This window comes from Mus caroli, chromosome 1 (genome assembly GCF_900094665.2).
Source record: "Mus caroli chromosome 1, CAROLI_EIJ_v1.1, whole genome shotgun sequence".
NCBI classification, from domain to species: Eukaryota; Metazoa; Chordata; class Mammalia; order Rodentia; family Muridae; genus Mus; species Mus caroli.
The window spans coordinates 175,373,899-175,382,233 of NC_034570.1; positions in this window are offsets into that span (position 1 = coordinate 175,373,899).

An 8,335-nucleotide genomic window follows, 5' to 3' on the forward strand; every position below is an offset into this window, starting at 1 on the left:
GGTTGGGACATCTTCTGGATATATGCCCAGGAGAGGTATTGCTGGATCCTCCGGTAGTACTATGTCCAATTTTCTGAGGAACCGCCAAACTGATTTCTGAATTAGTATTACAACTGGAACCTGCCGAGGCAAACACGGAGGGTAATAACAGTCAGACTCAGTGACCTTTGGGGTGAGACAATGCTGAGAGACAGTGCTGTGATAACAAATAACCCATAAAACCTGCTGGGGTGGAATTACCTCAGAGACAGAGTCGGGGAGCCAATCTGCTCAGCTCCAACCACTTCCTGAAGGCTGTTCTCCGGAAAAGAGAGTGTGAACCTGGGCTCTCAGATCAAGGATGGCGAGAGAATAAAGGTTATCCTTTAATCTGAGGACTTTCAGTATTTTCAACTATCACACTGGAACTAATAAAAACTGGAACCTTTTACAAAGAAATTCTGTTCAACACAGAAAGCCAGGAGCTGACTGGCTTTCTCAAGGAGGGTGCTTCTCTTTGTTGGGAACTAGAGAAACACTGTCTGTGAACCCAGGAATCTGGGATGCTGGACTCACACTTGTTTAGGTGTATGCCCTCAGAATGAGCCGCGTGACTGCCTTGGCACCTCCTCAGGGAGCCTGTGGGCAAATGGAAGGTCTATAGAACATATATGAAGCCAGTGTCTGTGGAGACAGCTTTTAGAAAGAGGGAGGGTGCTCTTATTTTTGCTGAAGGCTAGGATAAAAACACTGGACACTTTGGTAGCTGTAGTTATATTGACACATGCTCATATCACTTCTTGGTTGAATTGTGGGAAATTCCAAACTAGCCAGCTAATCAAGCATCTACCAACCTTCAAAAGGAAAGAGAAGTTTTTCTATCTTACATTTTTGAGATTATGTTATCAATTTATGAAGAAGATTATAGATAAATGGAGAGGGGAGAGGGAGAAGAGAAAGGGGGAGAAATGGAGAAAGAAGGAGGGGAGGATGGGGAGAGAGGGAGGAGAGAGACAGACATACAGATAGAGGCACACAGACTGACAGACAGACTAAAAGGAACACTGTGGTATTCTGTAGATGTCAGAGGGAAACCTTGGGTTTCAGTCTTTGTTTCCCATCTCGTTTGAGAGGAGGGCTCCTTTTGTTTGTTTTTGCCCACACCAGGCTGATGTGAGCTTCTGGGGATTCTTCTGTCTCTACCTCCCATGTGCTCATCGGTTTGTGGGTGCTGGGATTTGCACTCAGGTCCCCAAGCTTGCCCAGCAAGTGCTTTACCCACAGAACCGTCTCCCCAGTCCTGAATGTCAGAGGTTTTCTCAAGAACAAGCACATTGAGCTGTTCGTTGTGCAAGCCTCCAGGCTCACTGCCAACCCAGAGATGAGTTTCATGAAGGCATCACTCTTAGCCCTGAGATTCTGCCTTTCCTGGTTGGTTGTTCTCGTTACTGGGATCAACACCTGACACAAACAACCCGAAGGAGGAGAGGTTTCCTTGGGCTCAAGGCTCACAGGACACCGTCTACCACTGCGGGAAAGGCATGGAGGCTGGGCAGGTGGAAGCTTCATCAGTGGGGGTAATTTCCCATTCAATTTAGAGTCTCCTTTTCCCTGGAATGTCCCTCCAGTTCCCTTATAGAAACAGTGCCTGTGTCTGCATTTTGGATTATTTTTGTATCCACCAGAATATATGCCTACCTAGCATCTGGAAATAGCATAAAATAAAGAGGCAATAGCTTTTTTTTTTTCTACAAAAATTAGTAACTCAAGGAAAACATATATGAGCGAAGGTTCACTTTAATTCACTTTTCAATTTATTTACAAGTATGATGACATTTAACACTGACTTTAAAAGCAAGTTAAAATTCCACTATAGATGCTTTCAGAGACCTTTGGCAGACTGCATTCCCTGGGTACCTAAAACATTGTGCCATTTACCCTTAAGATATAAGTGAATTGTAAAAGTGTGCTCTGGGGTGTGTATGGTATGTGCATGGTGTGTATGGTGTATACATGGTTTGTGCATGATATGTGCATTGTATGTGCATAGTGTGTGTATGGTGTGTGCACTGGTGTTTGTTTGGTGTGTGTGGTGTGTGCATGGGTATGTGTATGTTGTGTGCATGTGGATGCATGTGGCATGGTGTGTAGGTGTGTATATGGTGTGTACATGCTGTGTGCATGGTGTGTGCATGGTGTGTGCACTGGTGTGTGTATGGTGTGTGCATGGCGTGTGTGTGTGTGTGGTGTGTGCATGATATATATGTAGTGTGTACATGGTGTGTACATGGTGTGTGCATGTGGATGCATGTGACATCATACACATGTACAAATCAGAGGACAACTGCATGGAGCCGGTTCTCTCCTTCCAGCTTTATGTGGATTCTGCAGGTCCAGTGCCGGTCCCCAGGCCTGTGTGGCAGGAGGTGCTCTTATTTATGTCCCTTCTTGTTAGAACCTATAACTGTTATTTTCTTTTCTTAAGAAACCTATCAAGAGAAGTCTTTGTTGAAATGATTATTTTAGCAAAGCTTTTAGTCTCTTACCGACTTGGAATAACTTCCTATGAAGATATATTCATCTTTCAATCTCATAGAATTTAAAAATAAGCTTTCAAATATTTGTGTGATTGTAAAATTGGAGTCTTTCTGAGAGTGAACAATATTGTAGTAACTAATTTGTTAGCTTCAAATTGTGAAAAGAAGTGAGTCTTGAAAGCAGCTTTATACACACGCGTCGAGCTATTATTTCTTATTTACTTTAATTCTTTAAAAGCTTTACATTTGTGGTTCACACACAGTAATTATATGCGACTAGGAGGTACAATGTGATGTTTTTGTGTGTGCTGTGTGCAAATGTATATGCCCATGAATGCACATGTGGAGGCCAGGGGTCAAGTTCAGAAGACTTCCTCGACTACTCGCGATTTGGAGACTGGGTTTCTCACTGAGCCTGGAACTTGCCCTTGTGGCTACACTGGCTGTTCAGTGAGTCCATGGAATCTGCCTGTCTCGCCCTCTCCTGAGCTCTGGAGTTATAGATGTGTGCTGGCATGCCTAGTGTTCATTGTTGGGAATCTGGTCAGGTCCTCATGTTTGTGCAGAAGGACTTCATCCACTCAGCATCTCTCCAGCTCCCAAGTGATGCTTTGCTATGTGCACATATGTGTCAGGATCCAGTGAAGGGCAACGAGCATACTCATCACCATAAACAACTAATTTCTTTGTGGTGTGCACATCCAAAACCCTCTCTGTAAGCTCTTTGGAAACAGAATATATTAATTATAGGTTGCCATCACTATTGTCACCATCACCTTACCATACAGTAGCAACCAGGACATATTCTTCCTCTCACGAAGTATAACGTGCCCATGGTCAACCTCTTCATATCCCTGTATTCTCCATCCCAGTGCCATACTCTTACATTCTATGAGATCAATGCTCTCAAGTTTCACATGTGATTGAGATCATGTGCCAGCTCTGCTCTGCCCATGTCTTGTTTCACCTTGTGCTGTCCTCCACGCTCATCTGTGCTGCCATAAATGTCGGGGTTTCATAGCACTGTGTGGTGGAATAGCATCCCATGAGATCTTTATCCACATCTATCATCTTTATTGTCTGTCTGTTACTTATCATCTATCAGTCAACCTGTATCATCTATCTACCTATCATCTATCAATCATTTATCAATCTATTTCTATTTACCTATCATCAGTCTGTATATCTATTATCTATCATTTATCAATCATCTATGATCATCTATCAATCCATTTCTATGTACTTATCATCTGTCTATATGTTTTGGGAAAAATTTAAAAAGTGAAACCGCATGTTCCTGTGCTTGTGCCGGCACAGTGTATTCTCTCTGGGCTACTTTCCAGCTTGCCCCAGCTTGCCCCAGCTTGCCCGATTGCTGTATTTCTAGCTCTCATTCTCTTGTCCCTGGAGCCACTAGTTCCCACTCTACCACCAGCTCTGACCCACATTCTAGTAACCAAATGGATCTGCCACCTTTGCAGTTTGATAACACAATTCCCAGTAACCCAGTACAAACAAGACTCAATGCTTATAATTAACCAATCGGATTTATGTATCAATAAAATCACAATTTACAAGATGCCAATACAATAATTTCAGAGCCAATTGATAACAATAAAAGCTTTTCCCCAATTATTCTAACCTTGTGAAATCATCACATCAGCCTCTATTCTCCTCTCTCTCCTCTGAGAGGCTCCTTGTCTGTGCAACAATTAGCTCTACCTACCCTTTCCCTGTCCAATCACAGGCCTCCTCTGCACTAATGTATTTAGACAGGGAAAATCCTACAACATCTATATATCTATTATTTATTATCTATCTATCTATCTATCTATCTATCTATCTATCTATCTATCTATCTATCTATCTATCATTTATCAATCTATTTCTACTTACCTATCATCTGTCTATATATCAGTTGTCTATTTGTCTATCATTATATATCTTTCACTCATCTATCTTTCATCTATCTATCTATCTCTCTATCATCAATTGTCTAGCTTGTATTTTCTTTATCCAGTCATCTGTTGATAAACTTAGGAGTCCATCTGTCTTTTTCATGGATCAATTTCCTTCTTTGATCATGTATCTAGTAATGCCTAGCTGTATACAACAATAGTTCTATTTTAGTTTTTTTTAATAAAAGAAACTTTCATATTGTTTCCCATAATCTTTCTATTATTCACTTTATTTCTATATCCTGGCTTTATTTTTACATAAAAAACACAGCCACCTAATAGAGTGAGATGGTACCTCATCTGACTTTGAGCTGTGTTTTCTTGGCAACTAGGGACACTGAATATGATTAAAAACTGGGCCCTGGGGAGATGCTAAGTTGGTAAAATGATTTTCACACCAACATGAGGACTTGGCTTGGTCTCCCCAGCACCTATGTAAAGTCATGAGCACAGTGATGTGTCCCTATGATGCCTGTGCTGGGGAGGAGGTGGAGGCTCATGATCCCAGGTCACTGGCAGCTGCAGGGTTAATGACATACCTGCATTAAAAATAATAAAGAAGGGGACTGGAGAGATGGCTCTGTGATGAAGAGCACTGGCTCCTTTTCTAGAGGATATGGGTTTGTTTCCCAGCACCCAAGTGATGGCTCATAACCGTCTATAACTCTACTCCCAACAGACCTGACGCCCTTCTTCAGGGCTCTCTGAGCACTAAGCACGAATGTGGTAAACAGACATACGCTCAGGAAAAGACACATAAAATAATAATAATAATTAGATTAAATGGAGAGTAAGAGAGAAAGACAGCCAGTGCCAACCTCTGACATTATTCCTAAAAAAAAAAAAAAGAAAAAAGAAACCAAACCAAACCAAAACACAAACCAAACTAAAAAACAGACAAAAAACCAAAAACACAAAACAAAACAAAACAAAACAAAAGAAAACAAAACAAAACCCAACCCATAAAATCGTTCAAAGGCTGGTTTTACTTTATTGAGATTTGGTGACTTTGGCATTGCTATGGTTTGAATGTGGAATGTCTTCCCTGGGCTCCCGTGTCTGAACACTTGGTCCCTGCCGGCAGTGCTGGATCAGGAGGCTGTAGAACATTGAGAAGTGGGGTCTAGCTGGAGGAAGTGGGTCACTGGGGTCAGGACCTTGAGGTTCACAGACAGATGCTCCTGGCAGTACCCCTACCGTGCTCTCTTTGTAATGGTGGACTGTCTCCGCTCAAAGCGTGAGCCCAGGCAAGCCCTTTCTCCTTTGAGTTGCTCCTTGTCTGGTTTGGGCACAGTGACTGGAAGCGGCCGGGGCAAGCATGAACGTATGTTACACATGGCGCTGTGCACAAGATGTGACTCATGTTTGTGTTGTAAACTGTGTTTCTCTTCGGCATAGGGATTTGAAGGCAAGAAGAAAACAAAACAAAACAAAACAAAACAAAACCAACCAACAAAAACAACAAGTAAACAAGAGAACACTTAGAGCTCGAGACGGGCATCTGGAAGTTCGGCATGGAAACACAGCACTCTCTGTGTGCGTAGAAATGTCATTAACTTGTAGAATGTATATGCTATTCAATTAAAAAGGACATATAGATGAAATAAGCCCACCCTTGTCATACGAGAACAGTGTTCGGGCATCCGCTACGCATCAGGTACTTTTCTGTCTCTCAGAGCCGTTATGGCTGAGGGGAAGCTCTGTGAGTTTGCTGAGGTTTAGTTGTCAATGAAAGCAGTACTCTGCACTCAAATCTATAAGAGTCTCGAGTTGAATATTAAATGATAGAAATGGAACATTTTTGTGATGCTGCTAGAAGAGCCCAGGGCCTGGTGCCCGTTAGGTGGATGCTCTGTGGCTGAGTCATGTTCCTACCCTTTAGAGCTAAAATGTGTTGCTCTCTATTATATACATGGAATACTTCTGCTTTATTCGTATTAATTCATCTATTGTTGACTCCCCAGCAAGGAGGCATGTCTATTATAGAGAGAAGGAAACTGAGGCAGAGACTACACAGGTCTCAGTTACGGATAAACGAACAGTGGAGCAGTGCAGTGTGAGGACACGTTGTTCAGAGAAGAGTTACCAAGCCCAGAACACACTCTACTGGGCCCCATCTCTCCTTCGCCCTGGTTTCTGTAAGAAGTCAAGCTGCGCAGCTGAGATAAAGTGGGTGGGTGGGATGGCTATGGGAGCGGGGGGGGGGGAGGCTGGCTCCTGCTCCCTCTGTCCGGCGGGGAAGAATTGAAGAGGCAACCTTTGACCTTATCTTTAGTTCTGATGAGCACTGTACAGGTCAGCCCGGAGGAAGAGGTGAGCTTTCAGGATACGCAGCTACTTTCCCGGTAAAGTGCTCAGAAAAGCCATAAAAGGAATTCCACTATGGAGTCAGACAGTGAATGAGCCACGTGACACAGGGCTTTACGTGATGGACTCGTTAACCTCACCATCGTTCAATGTGGGAAAGGCCAGGCGAGCGTCTCCTCCTCTTCAGCCATCACTCTCGTAATTACCCACTTGGTGCCCAACATTATTGCTTTCTCCAGGGCTGGAGAGCGTGATGATATCAGGCATTCAGATCACACGCCCTGAGGCTGGATCACTAGCGTTTAAATCTTAACTCCATCACTTACACCAGCTGGAGGACTGCTGACAACAAGTTACTTGACCTCAGTTTACTGTTCCTGAAAATGGGGGCACTATGGGTGTGGTTAGATAAAGGCTCTCCGTGGGCGCCTGTGTAAAGGCTCAGCCCTCACCTTGGTGCTGCTGGAAGGTGTTAGAGGTTTAAGAGGTTGGGCACAGCAGGATGCTACAGACCATCCATGGGGATGTGAGATTGTGGGACTCTGGCCCCTTCCTCCTGTTCCTTTATTCCTGGCCATGAGAGCACTGCTTCTGTGATACACTGCTGTGCCAGAGGTCCCAAAGCAGTGTGGGCAATTTAGCATAGACCCAAACTTGCAAAATTGATGAGTGAAAGCAAACCTTCTCTTTATAAAATCAAGTCTCCGGTATTCTGTTACAGTAACGGAAAGCTGATGACTACAGCAATGCTCCCTCCGCCGTCAGTTTGTCTCGGGGAGGGATCACGTAGCGTATATCAGGCAATGTGTGAGAACAGTGTTACACAGTGAAAAGAATTATTCCTAACTTGCTAAGTAAGTAAATATTATTAAACTGTTATGTTTATGCTGGAAACCTGGGGGAGTCCAACTGTTTTCACACTTGAACTAATCCCTGCTTTCTGCAACGGCTCCTTTGGGTCGCTATCAAATCTGATTTTCCAGCAGCCGCCTTTCATGATTCCTTCTTGAACTCACACGTAATGGATGACAAACCCACATGTTTCTGGTTTATTTTGTTGGTGGTTTGCTTTGAGATGGGGGCTCTTAAAAGTAGTCAAGACTAGCCTTAAACTTGATATGTACCTAGGGATGGCCTTAAACTTCTGATTGTCCTGTTCCCACCTCTGGGTCTCTGGTGTTAGGTACTAGCATGTACCTATATGCCCACCTCTGTGGGTTCCGAAGCCAGCCCAGGGCCTCTTGTATCTACCCCATCTCCAGCAATATGTACTATTTCCCCATTCATTTATCTATTCACTTTATATCCTGATTGCAGCTCCCATCCACAAGGCCCCTCTCCCTTCCCCTCTCTTCACCTTGGAGAAGGGGGAGGCCCCCCCCTGGGTACCAATCTACCCTGGCACATCAAGTCACCAAAGGGCTAGGTAAATCCTTTACCACGGAGGCCAGACAAGACAGCACAGTTACAGGAACAGGATCCACAGGCAAGCAACAGAGTCAGGGACAGCCCTTAATTCAGTTGTTGTGGGACCCACATGAAGACCAAGCTGCA